Source organism: Coturnix japonica, chromosome 1 (assembly GCF_001577835.2).
Source record: "Coturnix japonica isolate 7356 chromosome 1, Coturnix japonica 2.1, whole genome shotgun sequence".
NCBI classification, from domain to species: Eukaryota; Metazoa; Chordata; class Aves; order Galliformes; family Phasianidae; genus Coturnix; species Coturnix japonica.
This window is the reverse complement of record NC_029516.1, coordinates 74,158,351-74,180,417: the sequence shown is the minus strand read 5'-3', so window position 1 is coordinate 74,180,417 and position 22,067 is coordinate 74,158,351. Positions and strand designations below refer to the sequence as shown.

The 22,067-nt window shown below is 40.6% G+C and overlaps 1 protein-coding gene across 8 annotated transcripts in view; it reads right to left on the bottom strand.

Annotated features, from left to right (window-relative positions):
- Nucleotides 1-22,067, bottom strand: part of ZBTB20 (zinc finger and BTB domain containing 20) — a 447,669-nt gene that overhangs the window by 187,351 nt on the left and 238,251 nt on the right. Inside the window, exon 1 of one of the 8 annotated variants that reach the window (XM_015875936.2) lies at nucleotides 19,232-19,889. The exons of the other annotated variants lie outside the window; for them this stretch is intronic. The gene's annotated coding sequence lies outside the window, so the exon portion shown is untranslated. Of the gene's footprint in view, nucleotides 1-19,231; nucleotides 19,890-22,067 lie in introns of those variants that run through there. 8 annotated transcript variants of the gene reach the window in all.

Below are 22,067 nucleotides of genomic sequence, written 5' to 3'. Positions count from 1 at the left end.
AGAGGAGTTCTCTATACATCATTCAGCTCTACTTCCTAGATACGTTCAGAACTACAAAATTCATTCAAGCCCATCTGATCTCGTCTCACTAAACTTTCTGCCTTCCATTGACTGACAGGGAAGAATCAGCCTTCCTCCTGTTAAGTACACATCTTTCCTCACAAAAGTATGCAAAAACACATCTAAATACAGCCAGTGACTCAGTGTGCCCTTGTACTTGTGTTCTTTGCTCTATAGTACAGTCTATTTGAAGAAGCAGCAAGTCCCTCTGATATAATATCAAACAAACAACTAGCATTTCTGGAGTAAAAGCAGCTGTAGCATTCTCTACACCACAGTATACTGCAGGCTGAAAGCACCAATATGGATGAAGTGGCCTTGCTTTCTCCACTCCTCATGAAAGCAGGAAGTCTCACACTGAAGCCATGGTCGAGAATGACACTGCTGAGCCTAATACATCACAGGTCATTTTAAGTCATTAAAAAGTAAAAATGGCCAACCACAATTATCCTCAGCGATCCTATCTAATATTAAAACCAGATGCAGATTTCATTGGGAAGAATGAGCATGTCAGATACTCCCTCATCTTCCCCTGCTGCAGCAAAGTCATCCATCTCATTTCTAACCCAGTTCCACAGCTTCTCTCCAGTTTTATAAAGAAACCGCAGAGCTACGCCAACAAAACAAATGATGATGCGGCTGAAACAGACAAACAGGAGATGGGACCAAAAAAGCACTCAAACCACTTGTTGGTCTTGCTGATGAGCCAGGAATTCACCAGAAACACTGATGCCACCTTGAGAAGCTACACAGCATGAGAAGTTTGGTGCTGCACATATGAAAAAAGTTCTTTTTCCCCCACCTAAGACCTTGGGCTCCAAAGGATACTCCTTCCCCATGGCACAACTCAGAGACCCGCAGAGCTCACTGTTCCTACATTCCCATAAAGACTACATCAGCTCTCTGGCAAGTTAACCAAAGTAGCTACAGCACAGGACTTGGGGTCAGGTGGACTCCATCAGAGCATGGTGCCAGATAAGTTAGTTTGCCAATTTCAGCCTCAATATCCCCAAATACTAATTACTTTTTGTTGCCTACCAGTACAGAGAATGATAGCTTTAGAAACACGCTACATTAGACAGACAGATCGATGTCTTCTCTTACACTTTTGCAGATTTGAAAGCAAACAGACTCTGTAGCAGTATTTCTTGACTAAAAACCTGTAGAAGAAATTAAGTTACAGTCTTTTGCAATCAGAATCTGGAAGGGTGTCCCATTGTAATATTTTCAAAGAGAAGTTGTGCATGCAGTATGTATGTGCATATGGTGTTTATGAATTGTTTTTTAACTTTAGATATTTTATTCATTTTTCCACATGGTACAAGTAGAACACACATCTTTGTTGGACAGACACCAATACAGTAACATAGCTTTAGATTTCAGGCACTTGAGATTCAGTGGGACGAAAGGCTCCCCTATCTTCACGCCAGGACATCACGTCCCTGAATTAGGACACATGCCATCAGGCAGCCAATATCTCACTGAAGATATGCAGCCTTCAATACATTCTGTTACACTAAACGAAGGAAACTGTAACCACTTCCAGTTATTCCATACAGAGATAAGGACCATGAGAACTCTAAGTCTTGGCATACAACGTCCTATTTTGATTTCACTGTATTGTGGGATTTGCTGTTATCCACAGTTTGTGGACTTCGTTTTTTTTTCTCACAGCCAGCACAATAACATCAGTCATAATGATTCAGAAGCCAGTAAAGTAGAAGGAGCAAAGTGGGTAAGGAATGGCACAAAAAGACCTGGCAAGTTGTTGACACAAGCAGAAAAAAGAGATGCTACTGATATCTGCACCCGTGATCCCCACAGTCAGCAACACAGGAATCAAAATTCACTTCTCCCATTTACAGCACGTTACACGGTGCTGTCACAGACTTGTGAAGAATATTCAGCATGTTCTCTAGATTAGCGATCTATCCAAACTAAGAAACGTAGCTTATTGCTCAAACTCAGATGAAATGCAAGCGTGAACAGCTTCCCCTCAGACCAGGAAAGTTTGCCCTGCTACTGCTGACTGCCATGGCTAATAACTATGCAAACCTTGCTTATTTACTTTCCATGCCGCTGTGTCACTGTGAGCCATACTGCTGTCACAGGAATCACAGGATGGTGCCATTTAAGAGGGAGAGGCCGTGGTTTAATTGATTTTCCAGAAAAAGAGCAGCCAGCTTCAAAATCAAAATAAAGTTTTCTTTGTGAAGAATGGAAATAGTAATGTTATGACCAAACACTTTGGAGAATTTCACATGGTGAACCATCATTCTGTTAAATGAAATGTAAGAAGGGCCAGACTAGTAGCCTAGGCTGAAACCAGGACACCAGCTCAGAGAAAAGAAAGAAATACAATTTCTGTTCTCAGTGGCAATTTGACACCTATTTTGCACTCCAAGGTCTGAGAAACACTGAGTACAAAGAATACTTATTTTTCTCAGTATCTGAAAAAAAAAGAAAAAAGAGAATAAGAGGACAAGGGAAACAAAGATTAAAATTTACATGAACTCGACATTCTTCAGTTTTCAGATGTCCAAATTAAAATGCCTACACTGGCATATAAGGCAGACAGTCCTTATGATTCTCATCCAGAGCCCTACTGAAAGTCTCTTCCTGTGCCCAGCTTAGACTTGAGGTTTCTTGACAAGCTATAATGAACAGTTAACATCACCTTCCTGATAAAACTCAAACCCCCTCTGACTTCACTCTTTTCCTGAAACAAACCCAAGCAAGTGAAATACATAAGTCTGTCAATTTGGATAAAGCTCTGTGCATTGAAAATCAAAAAGGAAAAATTCTTGTTCAGGTGTACTGGGTGATGCTGCTGGTGGATCCAGATTTGCTCCCAAATTTCACAGGTTTGGGGCAGCACTGAACCCTCTCCCCTCCACTGCCCCTCTCCAGCAGCATGCTGGACTTAGGACTGCAGGCAGTGATTTGAGGGTGGTACGGTATAAATAGGAGATGTGCCGTAGCCCTGGGGACTGCAGGTGGCACGGCACATTTATCTTCACGTGTGCCAGGCTGGATGTCTACAACACACAAGTGGGAAAGGTCAGACGTGTCAGCTATGATGGCAACAAACGGCCCTGGCAGACAACACAGGCACATTCACCTCTCACTGCTCACCATGTGTGTACACCTCCGGGTCCAGCAGAGGACCAGCTCTGGAGCATCAGTCATTATGTCACATCGCCAAGTGCCACCGCCTCAGCTCGAGATGCTCAGACCTTCCCCGAGGGCTGTGCCCCATTGCAACAGTGGCAGATAATGCCAGTATTTTGGATCTGCTCTCTTCAGAGGCCACGGAAGAGATTTATTATTTATAGGCACATGGATGAAAACATTAAGTACGTACATAGGGGCCCGCATGCCCGCCAGGGAGGGGCAATTACTGCCAGGCAGTAATTTCAGTCTGAAGTTCCTATGACTTAAATAGCCACTTGAGCTCTGCTCTTGCAGTTTACGATGTCAATAGACCCCCTAAATGAAATTACAGCCTTCTGATACGCAGCAGGGTAGCTTTTCTTCACCGTGTAATATACGCGGCCGGGAGAAATTGCACTATATATGGAGTTTCACTAAAGCAGAGTTTATCATAAGAATGTTCCCACTCAAATATGATTAGGCTTTCTTGTTTGCTGGATAACACATCTAATGAATCAGGGTATGCATGACAGTCATGTTTTGCGAACTCAGACACATACCCTGAGGTGAACTGGGCACTCCACCGCCTCCAAGCACTAGCTATTTCATTTCCACCATAATTTGCACCTGCTTTGTTTTGCCAGCAGCACAAACCCATGCTAGCTCTGGAACTTGCATCTATTCTAGGAACTTGAAACACACACGGAGGGAGAAACAAACAATGCAGCAGCGGTGCGATCTATGCACGGGATTTAAAGGAGTTTTAAGCACGTTACAGCCTTGCTAAGCATGAAGTTGTTTTGCTGCCTACAGTCCTGTGTGGTCAGAAAAGAAAACTCTTTCCATTTTCCAGAAGGGCAAGTGAGATGTAGAAAAAGAACACACAGTGACAGATCTGCAACAGAGGTTCAGGTCTGCCAGGGACTATTATATTTCCCCTCGTGTTAATCATGTTATTTATCCATCCCTCTTTTCCCCATGCAAGACAGTAAGAAAAGCCTTCAATTTACAGCTCATGCACACTGCTATTCCTTTATCCTTCAGCTAAGATCACGAGTTAACTGTTCAAATGTCTCACATCACAGCACAACTTTACAGCTGATAATTAGTGATCAGCAGCTAGTTGCCACTTTACCAAGAAACCTTGCAAATCACAGAGTTATCAGATGGTTCGAGTTCAAAGGGACCTTAAAGGTCACCCGGCTCCAATCTACCAAATTCCTTTCACTTTCATAGCTTTCCCTCTTATATGACTTCAAATCAAGTTTCACTTTCTTTTCTGACAGAAGGGGAAAATAACGTTGCTTCAGTGCTGTGGCCCTGGGAAATAAGCCATTGATCAATTTCTGGGGGGGAATTAAATAAATTAATAGAACATTTAAGATACCTTAAAAGAGGAAAAGTACTCACAGTGAAGCACCTGCTTTTACTATGAGAACTGATTCTCACTATGGCTCAAGTTCTTGTACTTCAGAAATGTCCCAGTACCTATTAGTCTGCGCATCTTTATAATTACTATCTTTTCTGTGCTTTGTTCTCAGCTGATGCAGTTAACGGAACAAAAAACATATCACATCAAACAAAATCGGTGTGCTGAATACTGTGCTGTGGATTCTACTATATAAATACACATTCTCTTCTCCAAAAGCAAAAACTGCTGGTTTGAATACAAGTGAAAGACTACCATTTGCTCTTTGATTGCGTTGGGCAGGAGATGATGCCTTCTCTACTGCACCTACGGGTAGCAGCAGGAGGTTTAATTCAGTTGCATTTCTACAGCACTTTGGGAATTCCAGTTGGAAGGGGTGGTGCAACTGAAATGTCTCCCCAGAGAAGTAAACAGGGCATTTATAAAAGAGCAGCTGTATGCATTCATTTTGATTTTTTAAAGAAGCCATGGCAAAATACACTACGTGCTAAGCAAAGAAGTTACCACTAATGAGACAGTTCATCATCTTACTGTCCCAGAGTGTTTAAAAAGACAGTTAAAATATGATTTCAAATAGCAGATTTTCACCCTAATGATTTTACACCATAGACAAACCATTATAACCTTGGACTAGAGTCAATAAGCAGCTTATACCATAATAAGAAAGACTGCTGATTTTTTCCACATTGTTGTATGCAAATACTAGTGAATACAAGTTCCTTTACTACTGCAGAGACTTGCAGAATAAATACATTAATTAAATAATTTAAACACCAAGAGGTTTAGAACAACACAGAGACTCTTAAGAAAGAAATTCAACATTGTTTTGCCTTCTTGGTGGACGTCACCAGAGTGACAGCCCTCAACTACAGTCTATCCAGAGAACAAGTGTTACACAGGCAGAAGTTTGAAGTTTCAGTCATTTTGCACTGTGCTTTAAGAACTTTCCATTTCAGAAGTACTTACGTCTTTCAGACTTATACTGCCTGGAGGGAGAAAGTAAATCAGAGATAAGTTTCAAAGATCAGACCAAAAAGCGTGTGTGGGCGTTCAGTGTAGCCCATTTAGAGAAAAGAAAAAATCCATTATGTTTCCGCCTGTGATGTGAACTGCCTGAAAGTTTGGGATGTTCTGATCTGTCAGCTTCTTTGAGTACACTGTAGAAAGGTGATGCAAATGCCAGCTTTGGATCTTAACATCCATTTATTCAAAAGCTGGGACCATATGGATTAGGGCTTTGACGGACATAAAGATTATTCTGTGTGTGTATATGACTCTTTACTGAGAGAATACGCCAGCCTAATTGTGGGTTTTGTTAAGAACTAGTTATTTAGTTTAGGTTCAGGGAGAGGTTCCATGGCTGCAGTGCACCGTGAGAAATAGCTAACCCTCACTGCACAGTGCTTAAGGAGATCTACAGTCAACTTAGGGCTCCATAGATAAAAAATAAATAAAGAGGAGTTCGCAGTTCTTCATGGTTCTAAAATAAGCCTAGAGGACACTCAGAGGCTTAATCTATGCGCCATCTGTTTTTGGGTTTAGTCAAACTTTAGACTGAAACTGAATCATTGGGAGGGACTGGGAGCCCCAAATGGATCAGGACCAAATAAAATATTTGCAAAAATTGCCAAGCAGTAAAAACCACCAACCCTTGCAATGGCTTTATTTATCAGTTATATGAAATAGCAAGCACTTTTAACTTGGGTTGCATTTGACTTGACATTTAGGTCAGTTCTGAAATCAACGGCAAAGCCACTGACAGCTCCAGTGAAAAACTGGCCAACACCAGTCATTGTGTGATGCCCTTCCAATTTATACTGGTCCTGAAACCAGGGAATGGTGACTTGACTTCCTCTGTGCATCACAGGTGAACAGCAGTGCTTGAAGAGGTAGGTATTACCATGGGGGGTCAGAGATGTATGCTGATATACCTCCTGAACGAATCAAACTCAAAAGATAACTCAGAGAAGAACACTTCCTAATTAATATCCAATGTGAGATACATTGGTGCCGTTAAACATTTTGTTCTTTTGCCAGGGACAACATGTTTCAAAGAACAGGATAAGACCTCAAAATAAAAATATTTTGACTGCTACTCTGTGTTTCTTATATGCCTACTTCATTAACCGTAGAAAACACGTTAGTCAAGAGATGATTCACTTCTTCAACTCAGATAACATGAGAGTTGATAAAAGATGAATGGAACAACCCACACACTGCCCTAGCCTTCCTTAGCATTACAGCACCGTAAGATTAACAGAAGCAATACATTTAGCCAGGCAGGAGAGGACAAAAGGAGACCCTGAGTAATATGGGTTGGAAACTACAGATGCATATCCCATTCCTTTTTCTTTCACTGGCTTCCCCTGGAAGCACTTTATGTGCCTCAGCTTCCCTATCCATCAGCTGGGAATAACTCTGCTTAAGTGTCTCAGTGTTGGTTGAGACACTTAATTCTTTAGTATCCAGAATTTTGTACATGAAGTCCTCCAAAATACTTTTTTTTTTCCCCTCCTAATTCCCATTTCTCCATACCAAGAGTAGGAAAAAAAAAGAAGAAAAAGGGAAATGAGAGAGTTAATTAATAAATAAAATAAATGCAACCTTTCCCTCCCCCCTCAAATGGACCAGCAGCCTATAAACCAACCAGTTCTTCCTATTCCCAGAGGTGGCTTCTGCAGAAGCATTTTCTTTTACTATGCATCCACTGTAGAGTTTCTTTTCTGCTTGGCTGGGCAATCAGGTATTCAGAGCATAATGTAAATGCTCACAACACAGAGGCATGAAAACTTGCCAGACAGAAACTCTAAGTGAGGGATTAACGTTTCGACCCCCTCCCGTGCCCTCCCCTTCCCAGCTTGCCCAGCCCTCTTGTCCCCCCACCCTGGCCCCTCAGAGCCGCTGCTGAGTCCGGCCCCACGGGGACACAAGGCAGGGGACACCGGGTGCAGCCCTGCAGCTTGGAGCTGCTCTCTCTCTGCTCAACAGTGTCCGCTCCCATCTCCATATTCCTCTGTGGTTGTTGCTGATTCTTTTTTAAAAAGGGAAAGAAAAAAAAAAAGAAAAAAAAAGAAGAAAAAAAAAAAAAAAAAGCACACAACCCCCAACCAACAAAACAAAACACAACAACAACAACAAAAAACCCTTTATTTCCTGCTTTGCCTCGGCAGCACCGAGAATAGAAGCCTTGACGCATCAAATTCTGGGAGCTCACCACTCACCAGGGCTGTGGTTCCTGGTCCAAGCGGTGACGAAGGAGAATCACCTCACAGTCTCTGGAGAGTGGCAAGGCTTGGCTGCTAAGCGTGCCCCGCGCCGATGGGCTTTTTGAGTTCACTGTGTTCCAGAGCGAGTGCCGAGGCAGAGAAATTAGGGAGGGGAGAGGTGGGAAGGAAAATCACTGGAGCCTCTTATGATCAAACTTCCACTAAGCAAGAGGAAATGTCTTATAAATAAACAACAGCAAGAGAAACAAAAAAATCCATCTCGTCCTGCCAGAGGAATGTACATTATTGTCTCTCGACGGAAAACTTTACACCGCACCAGAACACGAGAAAGCAGCCATGTCTCCTGAAGCCACCCTCCCTTTCCGGGAGGGAGGGAAGGAGGGCAACGCCAACTCAGAAAAAAATATTGGGAAGCTCATGAGATTTCCCAGTAGACAAACAAAACTGTCCAAATTCAACAGATGTCACTATTCCAAGGTTTCACACAGGGCTACATTTCTTTAGAAATGCTCATCGCTCCGCCATTCGGACAGATTCAGGGAGGAAGTTCAAGGCAAGGGGAAGGAGAAGGTCACAGTCCATGTGCATGTGTATACATGTCTGTGCGTATATATATATAAAAACAGCATTTTATGCATTTCATAATGCATAGCTGTAAGATAATTTCATATAGGTATTTTCTTAAAAAAAATAGATATGCACAAACTTCTCCCATATTTCTCTAGAATCTTTGAGATTTACAGGCTAGAGACTTTATGCACTCGCTCATCTCACAACACTAAAACCACAGTCAACTTAAAGCTCACATTTGATTGCTCTGTGGGTCACAAGTGACACGAGTTTGGTGATTTCAGTCCAGTCTCTGGCTCTGCAAAAACTATTGCATGATTTGGCACAACGCACGGCAAATAGCAGTCTCTTTATGAGGAACCACAGATGGCAACAGAATGCATAATTCAAATAATTTATCAAGCACATTTGAGACCTAGAATGGGGGGACGGCCTGAGTCGATGAGAAACCAGTATGCTACGAGTCATTATTAGGGAGCTTATTAAATCTGTTTGGCATGTACAGCATTAGAAGATCACGGATTGCTGATGAGAGCCGAGATGCTTGGCAGTGCTGCATTTCGGGTCATGACTAGAAAAGCAGAATACAGCCGGAGAGGAGTTACTTCAGGAGAGAAGTCGGACAAAAGACTAAAAGGCCATGAGATACTGAAAACGTCTTGGCAGCCCCGATTTACACTTCATTTCTACAGGACTCTTCCATCTGAGAAAGAGCTGCAATTCATTCCTTAAGAGTGTACTGCTTATCCCTACCTGTCCCAAATCTCAGCATCCTGAAGCTCAAAAAACTGCACAGTCTGTTTTTCCTGCATGCACAAGGTTACAAATGAAAACACGTTTTTAAACTGATTAGCTTTACACCTGCCTGTTCTTGCTGGCGAAGCAATGCTGTCACTAATTCTTGTTAGCAACGATCAGTCTATGAATGCAAGATATGCAGAGTTATGCTTAAGATTCTTGAAGAACGATTGGAAGGAAAACTTGAGGGTTTCTAATGCGAAATCTATAGTAAATCACAGCTCTTTCAGATTTACACCTTTTGGGGGAAACCATCGTTAAAGCATTTCTAAATCGACGGTACCAAGATGATCTTCATAAAACAAAAGAATTTTCAAGACACTTCTCAGTAGAGGATAAGGAAAGCAACAACACCCATACAACACCTGAGGAGCTGTGGGAAGGAAGGAACTCAACTTGATTATAGCAGACTGACTGGTAAACTGTAAAGCTGACCATCTGGTCATACATGCTAATACCAAACAATTAAAAATGTGTAATCTGAGTCCAAATATTCTCTCTCTTAAACACTATTCACAGTGAAATGATCGACTTAAATCCAAGGTTATTTTAGCACCTTTATAGCTACTTGTTAACTTTGCTTGGGTATTTCAGTAAATATCCTCAAGGAGAAACTCAGTAAGGGCATTACTAATCCACAGCACATGTACAGCTCATGGGGATTCATGAACAGGTATTTGTCCACTTCCCAGCACTCATGTGAAGTGCTTTAAGGCCAATTCCATTCTCCAAGAAGGGAGAAACCCTAAGAAGCCCGAGAAGTTTGAGCAGCCATTGGCATATCTGTCCCACTACAGCAGCTTTGCTCATTCATTGGGTTTGCTCATCATTCACCTCTCAGTACTCACACACAGTAAACCCTCCCATGTTTCTAAGCAGCAATCTGACCCTAGGTTCCCAATAACTTAGCTGTCTTTACATAGATGGAAGTAAAAGCAGTCCAGTGTGTTTAGTAAGTCATTTACTAAACAGTCCAGAGATCAATAGCAGACACTACATTAAGCACTGGCATTCTGATTATTTATCATTAAGCATGAGGAATGCCTGTACTATAAAAATGGGGAGCAGAGAACCAAATGAAATCTAATAAAAAAGAAGAAAGTCTGTGAGGTTTCTGAAAATAAAGACTAAACAAAACAACACAAGCAGTGAACAGATCATGCAGTTGTGATCAAAATCTCAGCAAATTCCAACTGTCTGCCTGTCAGCGTGGCCTATTTCCATTACAGGCTTCAGGAGAGCCTCAGAATCATGCCACTTTTGTTTCACTCCTGTTAACAGCGGCTACTGCCTCAGAACTGCACAACAGCAAGAGCCAGGAAAACGGTCGTTTTCTACTGTTTTTTTAGTTTGACATTTCCCCTTTGTGCTCTTTTTCAAAGCTTTAATTTGGTAAAGGCACTTGTCAGCCTGTATTTTAACAGGTCACTAATAACTTGAGATGCAAGATCTCATCTTTCTTTTTCTTTCCGCTGCTGCCGTCGCTAAATATTTCATTTACCTCTAGCACAGCAGACCACTCCAGAAGGTTTTATTTATCTTATTTTTCTTTCCATAGGAGTGTTTACAGACCACTTTTTATGATTTGTTACTTTGCATCGGGATGGTCTGATCCTACCCGTTGTAGCACAAGAAACCAACTGCAAACAACTATTGTTACTCTCCATATAACTTAATGCTGTAACCGAACTGACATTATTTCTTAGGACCCGTATTCAAAAAATTATGGGTTTTAATTAGGTGGCATCTAAAACGTGTTTCTCTAGGTAGTGTTTTGTAATATTCACCTTATATAAATATAGATGCATACATATGCACGTGCACATGTATATTTACAATGAAAACCATCACAGTTACATTTCCACCTCCTGACTTGGCTATTAGAACACTAAATGTGTTCTGTTGCTGTTCTACAGAGACACACACAAAATTCAGTGTTAGCCATAATCCTTTTCATAGCAGCAATACATCCTATGGGTTTCTCTGCTTGCCTTCAGTAGCCCAAGAAAGGACAAGCCCCCAGGGGGGCTGATGCTTTCCCACACCTTCACAACGAAAGGGGAAGAGACCCATCAGAGCCTAAGAGATAGAGGCTTTCCTCCCCTTATCTCCCAGTGCAGCAGAGGCCACCTTGGGAGCAGCCACCAATAAACTCACAGAGGTTAATTCTGTTTTTTGCTCCATTAACCTCTGCTTAACCTCTGCTCCACCTCTGTAACCCCCTTAGGGAGGAGAGATAGCAACATGATATAGGCAACAGAGCCAGACATATACTGCAAGGAGAGCTGTACTGTGCTATGACTGTCTTTGACACTGGGCTTCTGAGGACCTGGAGACCAGTTTCCTTCACTCCTGCTAATCCTGTCCTCTGAACTGAAAACTTGCAGGATCTCTTCAAGGTAAGCTTCACAGCACTTCAAATCAGCTTTCCATTCAACTATACATTCCTCAGTGTAGGAGGAGATGCACGGGCTATGGCGGCGCACGCAAAGAGAAATAGACCAGATGAGAGTTAAACTGAGAGAGATGAGATAAACCACCTGGAAAAGTCTTCTCCAGATGTAGCTTCGCTCTCTATAAATAGATAATCCGGTATTGTCCTCCAGATGCAAACACAGGGTTGAGATTTTTGTTTTCTTGTTTAGTATATGGCAATTAAAATGTAACAGCCTCTCTAAATATTCCTTTATTTAAAAAAATAGGTCACGGACAGAGAAGCAGCCAGTCATGGTTTGGAGTGGGCAAGCAAACAATTTTCATTCGATTGTGCCCTTGTTTTTGTAACTAGCTTTTCTGCTGTGACCCGCTATACTTACCCCGTCTGCTGCGCTAACCAGCAACATGCCTTTTTAATTTGCCTTCCCGGGGTCTGCATTTGATTACAGCATTCATGTTCTATTTAGATTCTTTTGAATCATGCCCCGTGGTGCTAGCACGAAAGGTGTTATTTATAAAATGAAATTCTGTTGTATTGCGACTTGGATTCAAAGAGGACAAGTAATATTAAATACTTACTTTATTTAATAATATCTTGGATTTATTAACTCAATTTCATTATGAGATTAGAGACGGTAACCTGGAGGTGGTTATTAACTAATAAACAGGCTTCAGGCAACTTCGCCCCATATAAAATAAAATAAATAAAAACACATATATATGCATTTAAATAGCTTCTATTTTGAGGGCCCAGATACACACCTCTAGCTCAAAATAATGGCTTTCTTGACAAATAGCATCACAGAGAGCTACTGGCATCAATAAGCTCACGGTGCCTTTAGGACAAAAGCATCCATACACCATCCCAAGTAAGCATCCCATTTGGTTGGTTGCACCATGTGGGGGGAAGTCTTCCACTCAGTTTTGACAGACCTGATGCAGGCTGCAGTTACTTCAAACTGCTGTGAGCAGCACATTAGAAACTATGAAACTCTGTTGATTCATCCGATTCTCCTTAACCTATCTGGCAATGCAGGGCTCACGTGTGTAAGCTGTCTCACAGTTCTCACTCTCCCAGCATCAGTCCCATGCATTGCAGGATGTACCACAGGAAACTCAGTTTAAGCATGTGGAAAAAACCATAGGCAGTATGTTAGCTCTGTAGCAAACAGGCTCTTGAGATAAGAGCTCCTCTTTTCAGGAGAGAGCATGGAAGTTTCTCACTTTGTATGTAATATAATGTGGCTCTGTATTCTGTTACTTAGCTCTTTCTAGCAACTTACATTACATTTAAAACTAGTGTGTATTCTATTCAATAAGATACAGCACAACCAGCAGCTGAATTTAACTACCTGGCAGCAAGCATCCCAGACTAAGGATTAAATCCAAGTTAGAAAACTCATAGAAGGCTCAAAGTGCCCCAGAGTACAGGAAAATTAAGATACAATTCTCCGTCCATTTCACAAACAAAACTAATAAATGCTAATACACTTAACTCCCTCTTATATAAAATACCCTGTGATGAGACCCGGCTTATGTGACTTTAAATCTGTCAGGTCGAGGCTAAAGCCTGAGTCTGATGTGGGAAAATAGAAGCGTGTCAATGTCACGGGTACAATGGGCTGGGAATTCCCACATGGAGGTGCGCGGCTGCTAAAAGCTTTCACCCCACATCTGTTGCAGTTAGCTGTGAGTCACCTGCAGTCAACTTCATTAGACCTGAGGTGTCACTCAAATGAGACAAGCTATTGCCAGAACAAGAGAAATCAGAATTTTAAGTGTTTGATAGATTAGAAGGAAAGTGTCACGATATGTTAAATGGATATTCAAATATCTTAAGTCCCAGTTTTCAGCTACCTACTGATCGTACGCCTTTGCTTAAAGCTGGATGGTAGGCAAGGGCAGGGGCAAGAAAGAAAGGGTGAATGTCATTTTTCACTCATGTGGCGTTGTTCGTTGCAGTGACTCAGTGAAATATTAAATCCAGGGCATACAGATTATAAGAAGATAGACAGAAATATTTAATTAATTAAATCTGCCCAGAAAGGGATTTGAATTCAGAGTGATCTCCAGCATTTAGGAAAGAACACCTACAACATGGTGGTGCACACACATTCCCAAGAGAAAATAAGGTTAAGTAACTGTACTGAGATGAGGTTAATTTGGGTCAAAAATGAAGGGAGATTGAGAAACAGATTTATGGTGAAACTTTCAAAGGCAGAAGCAATAATTGCACCCGCAAAAGGCATGTGCATCATTGCTACAAACAAAAACACATGCTTGGACTCTCTACAGGCAATCTGGCATCTGTTTCCCATTCCCTCCCTTCTCCTGACCCTAAGACCTCTTTTTCTGGAATTTTGTTCCATGAATATTCCATAACGCTCCACTCTGCTCCGATTTTCATGAAAAGTCAGTGAAAATGCATTAGCTAATAAATGGAAGTTCACAGCATTACTGTCAATCAGTGGTTGGTTTCCATGAGAATAGAGAGAGATCTCAACAGAGAAAAATAGTGAGATGCGGGCACAAGTGATGTTCGATCTACATATGTTATGCATACAGACCACTCTGAAACTACTGAACTAACTTGTTTGGCAATTGATTTATTACCAGGTTCTCTAGGGTATCTACAACAAGCCAAACTTAAACAACATTCATTTAAGTAGTTTGGAAATGAGGCAGAAACAAAAAATATTATTGAGTACGTTAGAAATACTGTAATTTATTCTAATTCTTATTCTAAATCCCCATTTCTTTCTATATGCTCAAAATCACCATTTAAATTTAAATAAATAAATAAATAAAAATACTAAAGCTTTTTTTCTCCCCTGTATATTTCATCCCCCCGGGTCTCAAAGAAAATATAACCATTTCAATCCTAAAATAATTAGTGAGAGAAAATTGTAACTGATAATGTGGATTATAAAAGAAAAAAATCTCCACAGAGTTGATAAAAATATGCCACTATTTCTGAAATTAATGCATCCTGTTTACAATGAACACACCAGGAGGGCACATACACTCCAAGATGCAAGGCCATATGATATGCATGGCACAGGGCTTTATAAACTCTATTCACTTCCAAAAGCACATTTACCTTCTACTACTTTTACCTGCAGTTTTAACCCAAAGTTTCTAGCATAATCTCTATGACTGAACCAAGCAAAAAGAAAGAGCCAGTTATTCCCATGGTTAGGGAACACCAAAACCAGAAATGTTGTAAAATATAGTCCCACTTCTAAATTTCAAACATCTTTGAAGCCTATTACGATTAAATGAAGAGTTTTACAAGTAAGCACTATTAAATGAAAATACTTTGTTTTATATTAAAAAGGGTTAAGTTTTAAAATATACCCCAAGTTCGAGACTATTCAGATGAATGTTCTTGGTCTTCTGATTAAACTAATAGAGAATGAGTTAACATGCTGGGGGAGAGAAATGGGGAGGAAAGGAAAAAAAAAAAAAGCCCCACCAAACCAAAAGCTATTTGACAGATACGGTAAAAAGAGCCTAATTCCATACAACTGCTTCAGTGTGACTGATCTCAGAAGAACAAATAAGTGCTGCAGGGCAGACTGTCTGAACAGTGGATGGAAAAAACAGGAAGAGAACTCAGAGAGAGGACATCACTGGATAAAGCCTGCACGAACTGACATCACTTGGTCTCTCAAAGACCCACCAAGACACAACAAGCTTATTTGAAATGTCATTTATATGCCTTCTCCCAATTCTCCACTTTTTCTCTGCTTTTCTCATCCAAGAAACTCTGTATTTACCAAATGAAAAAAGAAGGAAAGGAAAAAAGCTTTTTTTTCCCTCTATGAAAGCCTTAAAAGTTTTTCTGGGACAGACCAATTTCTAAAGAAAACAAGAATCACGATCTAGCAATGTAGCAGAGAATTGTATCCCCCTTGGGACGTGCTCCTTTTGCCCCTCTAAAGTAAGCCTTTGAAGCCCACTCACAGAGCTTTACAGGGTACTGAAAGAGTTTTCTATCAGGCAGCCACTAAAATAAAGTTGATTTAGAGATTCAGGGACATCCCATAGCTAAAACACAGATGTAATTCAAAGGCAACCCTGTTTTGTAGCGTACAGGGAAACCACTGTTGGAGTACGTTAAAATGTTGCAGTAAGATGGAGGCCTTCACAAGCACATTACGTGTGAGAACAAAGTGGCAAGGATAAAACCTTGGCCTCATCTCAGTTTCTCCACACGTCCCACTGGTAGAACCACAGTTTTCCATTTCACAGGGACGCCCTGAGAATTAGCAGCTTACCAGCAGGCTTTCAAAAAGGCTCAGGATGGCAAACAGTGGTGATGCAGAATGAGCCGGCGTGCTGCAGCAACATGGCTGCTGACAACCAGCAGCAGGTAGCACGGGTCTCAAAGTTCCCTCTTACTGATTCCAAGCTACTTTCACCTTTGTGCCTTTCCAACCCAGGCCATTCTGTGATTCTGTACTTGACTTAAGAAAAAAAAGTATCTCAAGACACAATGCAAATAGCTGTTACAATGAGAAAGCTGTCCATGTTTATTGGAAGGTCATCTTTACATTGCACTTCAGAACAACATATCATGGATGAAGGAACCTAGATCATGATCAGTAGAGGCTATGGTATCACGGTATCACAGAACAGCGCAACATAACTATGCATGCCTCAGTTATCATACACATTCCAGAATTGATAAAGGATGAAACCATCTGATGAAGTTCATCTAGATAAACAGGAAACTGACTGAGCAGGGTGCGCAGCAGAGCAGAGCTGCCTCATGAGCCCTGCAGCAAGAGAACAACACTTGTGTAAGACAGTGCTACAAAGACTGATAAAACCATTACAGCCTAACAGAAGATCGTGTTTTCATTTCCTAATTCAGATCAGATGATGAAGGTTTTGCTGAGATTTTCAAAGCTCTTTAACAAAGGAGGGCTCAACTCAGAGTAGCAGTGGAGCCATTAAAATGAAAACATGCGGTATGCAACATTATGTAGAACTTTAGCACAAACTCTGAGGGCCATAAACACTCACTTGAGTTTTGCTTTAAGTTTCCAAGCTCAAACAAACTTTGGGAGTAAAAGCTGGGAAAATACAACTCCTAACCACCATCTTTCATCAGCAGTTCTCAAAGTAGTCTGGTCTACAGAGATTTGCTATTTTATGATGGTTTCTCAAAGTACAAGGAGGAGAAATGCCTCGTTCAATACTTGTTAGCATACCAGTGGCAGAAAAAGGACAGAACTCAGGTTACTTGTGGTCTAGTCCACCATACTTCCCATGAGGCACAATGCCTGAAGAAAGTTTTTCCTCTTGGATGCTGTAAATTTGCAACAAAGTTTTGTACAACTCTGTTCAGAAGCTGGAGGTACACCATGCCCCTACACTACTTCCTTCACTTCAGTCACATAAGTTTATTCACTGGATCTGGATGAAAAGAAGTGCTCTACTGACTGGAATGACTTGTGTCAGTCTTCAGCTCCTTAAAACCCTGACTAATTTTAGACTTTCTGTGGTTATATGCATTTGTAGTATATTAAAACAGTCTCTCTAGTACATGGAAAACATATGGTTTCAACAATGTTATTCCTTCATGAAGGCCTGTCTCTTCCAAGTTTCCTCTAGATGTACATTAAGCTTGTTTGCTGTTCAGAATGCTTATTTTTATAACTATTTATCCACCTTTCCACAATTATTTAAATGATATATGTGCATCTGTGCATATATATGTATATATTAAAAACACACACATTTACTGATTGAAGATGTAACTACACAGTGCTAATCAGATAAGAGTATAAAAATGGCCTATCCCAAGGAACACATACCTTCTCTGTGCTAGCGCACTGCAAGTTTGCAGAAAGCAAATGCTGCTTGTTGCATGGTTGTTGTTTTTTGTTTTCTTAAATTTCTTACACACACAGTTAATAAAATAAAAAGTGAGAAATAAGAAAGCCAGGAAAGTCTGACCTCTGAATAAATTCAGGATGAATCCCTACATTTTACTGAGCTAACACTCTACTAATGAAGAATATCCATTGTTTCCCTGCCACTCCCCAAATGAGAATAGCTCCTCTCCATTTTAACTTTTTTGTTTTCTTTTCTTTTTTCCTGTGACTATTTACTGTATCAGAATGGATTCACTGTATTCACCATTTCTGGCCATCTCTACAGCTACTCAGAACTTGCTGAAGAACCATCCTCTTGGAAATGCATTATTCCAGTCTCAATTCATTTAGTGAGCATGAAGGAAGCTGTGTTCATCTCTGGTATCTATTTGGCAATACAGACTGCTGTTGGAGAAACAGTTAATCTTAGCCTTGTTTAAGGCGTGATGGCTGAAATGAGAGAAGCGTAGCAGACAAGACCAGGTTGGCCAGTGGGAAACAGTCATCCTTGACCACTGCTTGTGGAACAAGGTACAAATTCCATCAAGCCTTTGGAGAGAAAAAGGAAATTAAGCAAGAGGCAGTTTTCTCAGTTGGTTACAACAAGCACTGCTCATCTAGGTCTGAAGAATGATGAGTCTGGCCCTAGCACCTGGAATGCACAAAAAGTGAATAAAGAGAATATTGCTTATACCAGGGCAGAAAGGTTGTTTTAAGGAAATTCAGATTTATGCTAGACCTACATTCAGTAAATTAGGGAAAAAACTAATACAAGTGAGTAAATAGGACAGATCATAAGAAGGTATAAGAAGTTATTAGCTTAGAAAAAGAAATGGAAAAGGCACGGTGACTGTGACAAAAGAGCAGTAAGCTGGTTTCCATACTACACAGCTGGATCAGGAAAAGAAGAAGCCAAAGACCATACGTTCTTGACAGATATTAGCAGCATTGCCTTGTGAGATTTTTGAGATGTAATTACAATCCTACAACTACAGAAAAATAATCTGGAAAATAGAAATCTACATTTTTCTTTTCAAACCTATTTTTTTTTCCCCTTTGCAATTTACTGTCTGTTAGATTTTGTTTTTTCCCCTGTGTTAATTTATGCTACCAAGTTTGGTAACTCATTGATATGTATGCATTTTGTACGCACAAGAAGATGTAAAGCACTGATCATACAAGAGCCTGAATGCAACTACAGAGGTCAGAAGGAAACATTTGTCCATGAAATCGAAACAAACAAGTTAAGGAACGTACAGCTCCAACAGTCTTCCCAAGTAGCATGGTTTTCCCTTAGTAACATAAGCCATAGAATCTCTCTTCGTTATGTCTGCATTCAAATCATAGGGTGAGAGACTTACTCATATTGTGAGAATGGAAGCAAAATAAGAAAAAATTACACCAAAAACATAAAAGAAACCAAGGAAATGAGAGCTAGACCTGGCATGGGAGAATAACTGCGAGTTATGCAGATGTAACAAAGGCAAAGGGCTACTTGAAAAAAAATAGTTGGCTGTACAACGAGTTGGAGGTACTTGAAAAAAGACCTGATAAATCTGTAACACAAATACAGTGAGGAAAGCACTAGGACAAGCAAGGAAATAAGGAACAAGAAAGACAAATTCTCTTTATTCCTAAAAATGACCTAAAAATGTAGTAATTTCAATACATACTTGTTAGGTGAGTGCACCGCAACTGCGATGCCTGAATTTTGACCTCTGGCTTGATGCAAAATTCTGTTCCAAAAAGAGAAAGGAAAAATGAACTTGGCCTCTGATGGAACTCTGATGAAGGGCTGTTTGCTTTATTCATCCATACAGTTTTTTGCCATTCCTGCTGGAACAGCATGAAGGACAATCACTTAAAGTGTAATGAAACGTGTGCCCAAATGCGAACAGATCCAAACATAAGATTCATCATGCCTCAACAAACTGTAATGCCAGAACCCTCTGCCATCATCGCTCTGTCCGGAAACTGCCCTCAAATATTTGAAGCATTCCTGGAATTAACAAATAAGTGCTGATTTGGCCTAGCTCCTGGCTTCCTGGTATCTCTGGCTGGCACTGAGTTACAATGGAGGGTATTGTTATGCTGCAAGAATTCTTTTGCTTTTCTACTTAAATTTCCCAGTGCCAGAAAGAAGAAAACTGACTCATTTCAACTGTGACTTGTGAATCAAAGATCTGACTAATTTAAAGGAAGTTTTTATATGCTTAGTCTATCCAACCATGCATAGCTTAGATTATTTGGCTTCTAAAGATGATACAACGAGGTAGACACAACTTTTGTTAAATGCAGGTACACACTATTTTCATACTGAAAAGTTGGACATAAGCAGTTCAAGTGTAGCCTCCTCTAACCACACCAACAAAGCCCTTCTATGCTGTCTGGAAAGAGCTGCACATTGCAGTATGCTTGGCCTCCTAGAAAATTACAAAAAGAAAGTAAAAATGACAAGAAATATTTGTCAGTTCCCAAGTAAGTGAAGCTGCAGCATTAAGAATTTGTTTTATACAATATACATAAATGTCAGGACACAATGCAAAAGCTGGAAAAGGAAAATAGAATACTCTCCTGTTCTGTGCTTTGGTCTCAGAAAAAAAGCCCACTCAAACTTGTGAATGCTTGCTGAACTAAACAGAAATATATATCCCTGACACCTCTTTACTGAATAAAACTTAATGTACTACTACAGATATCTATTCTGCCTTTTAAAGCTCAAGGATACAGAGCTAAGTTTCAGATGAAGTTCATCAGAATACCTATAGACCATACTACTTATTCTTTTAATTCATGGATTTCCACAATTGGCTTTCATTTGCCAGGATCCTTCCAAATATTACTTAGTCAAGGCTCACAATGGTCTTTGGGATGGGGAAACACTAGCAAAGGGGTGATGTTATCTACTCATGGCCACAATAGGAAATCTGCGTCAGACAGCACTGTTAGAAAGTTGAGCTCACCAGAGCTCTCACATCTAAAACATGCTTTCATTATCATACAATGAGCAGCTTAGATCATCTGCCCTTCTTTAAGACAAATGAAGTGCTGATCATATCATACAGAACTGTCTAGATATAAGTTTGCAAGGAAGACAAACTAACATGAGGTCCTGTTCCAGAGAAGGACTGCTACAGATGTTCAAATTATGTTAACAGCTTAACCCCCAGGCCATTAGAACTCGAAGTCCTAAATGCAGTGTTTCCCCAGAATGAATGTAGGCACGTTTGTATATTTTTATGTATTTATAAATAAACTATACATGCATCTATATGAATTTGAACACACACACAAAGAACATGCAGTGACTAACATATAATTATCTGGTATGGTAGCAGCACTGCATTCCTGGAACTTGTCCCGTGAAGTGAGTTCAATTCATTCTCCACTGAACTTAACCAAGAACAACCGGAAAGCAGGAAAGCAGCACTCCTGTCATCTAGGCAGGAATACTGTCAGTTGCACTCCCTCCTCACACATTAATCTCTTAATAGTCCAATCTAGGGGTCTAAAGGGATTTTTCTGAGAGAGCTATCCTATTCCACCTCTAGTATAGGCAGTTCAGGCTGACCCTGATGTATGCGGAAAAGTTCAAGCAGGAAGGACAAGCGTGTTGGTAACAGGAAAAACTAGGGATTAAGAGACTCTGGGCTCTTGACCAATACCTTCCTCTGACCTGCTAACCAAGTCACAGGATAAGATGAAAATAATTACCACACTCTGGAGACTGAAAGGCTTGCTGTGCATCTATGCATATATTCAGGTACACAGATATATGTATAAAGTCTTTTGAAAGCCACATGTTGATATAAGAGAGCAGATGCTCCATTTAGCCTGGTTTTCCATCTCCAGTGGAGTCCAGGACTGTGCATCTAGCACAAATGGGAGAAAAAGAAAGAAAGCCTCTTGTGATATCTTCCCAGAATAGTCTCTTCCCCATCACTAGTCTAGTTCATGGGCTTGTATATATACTCATTATACCTGCAGGTGGGGTTGAATTCAATAGTAAAAATAGTAACCCAAAATATAAGCATCACTATGTGGTAACAAACAACTGTAAACACATTACACTCGTACTGAAAAACAGCTTTGTGAACAATGAATACCTAACTGAGCTGTTTCTTCTAGGCAGTACTATTCCTTTTTGCTATGGCTAACCCCAATATCAACCTGAAAAGGAACGTATAACCTGCCAGCAAAGCACAGCAGAACACGTATAATCAAACCCAGATCTGCAAAGCAGAAAAAGCATCATAGTGAACCTGAACAAATCAATGCTTTGAATAGGCAATTCTTATTAGTTTGGATAGAGTGCCATGCTGTCAGACTTACGTTGCTAAAGGCAGTTCATTCACTGCTGTCTTGGGCTCTCTGCTGAACTGTGCAGGGTACATCTAGTGCCCAGTTTTCTCATATCTCCTGGACCAACTTCCACTAAAAGTGGACCAGATTGGAAGCTCAATATCAAATGTCAACACGCATATGCATGACTGCAGCCAGGTACTGATT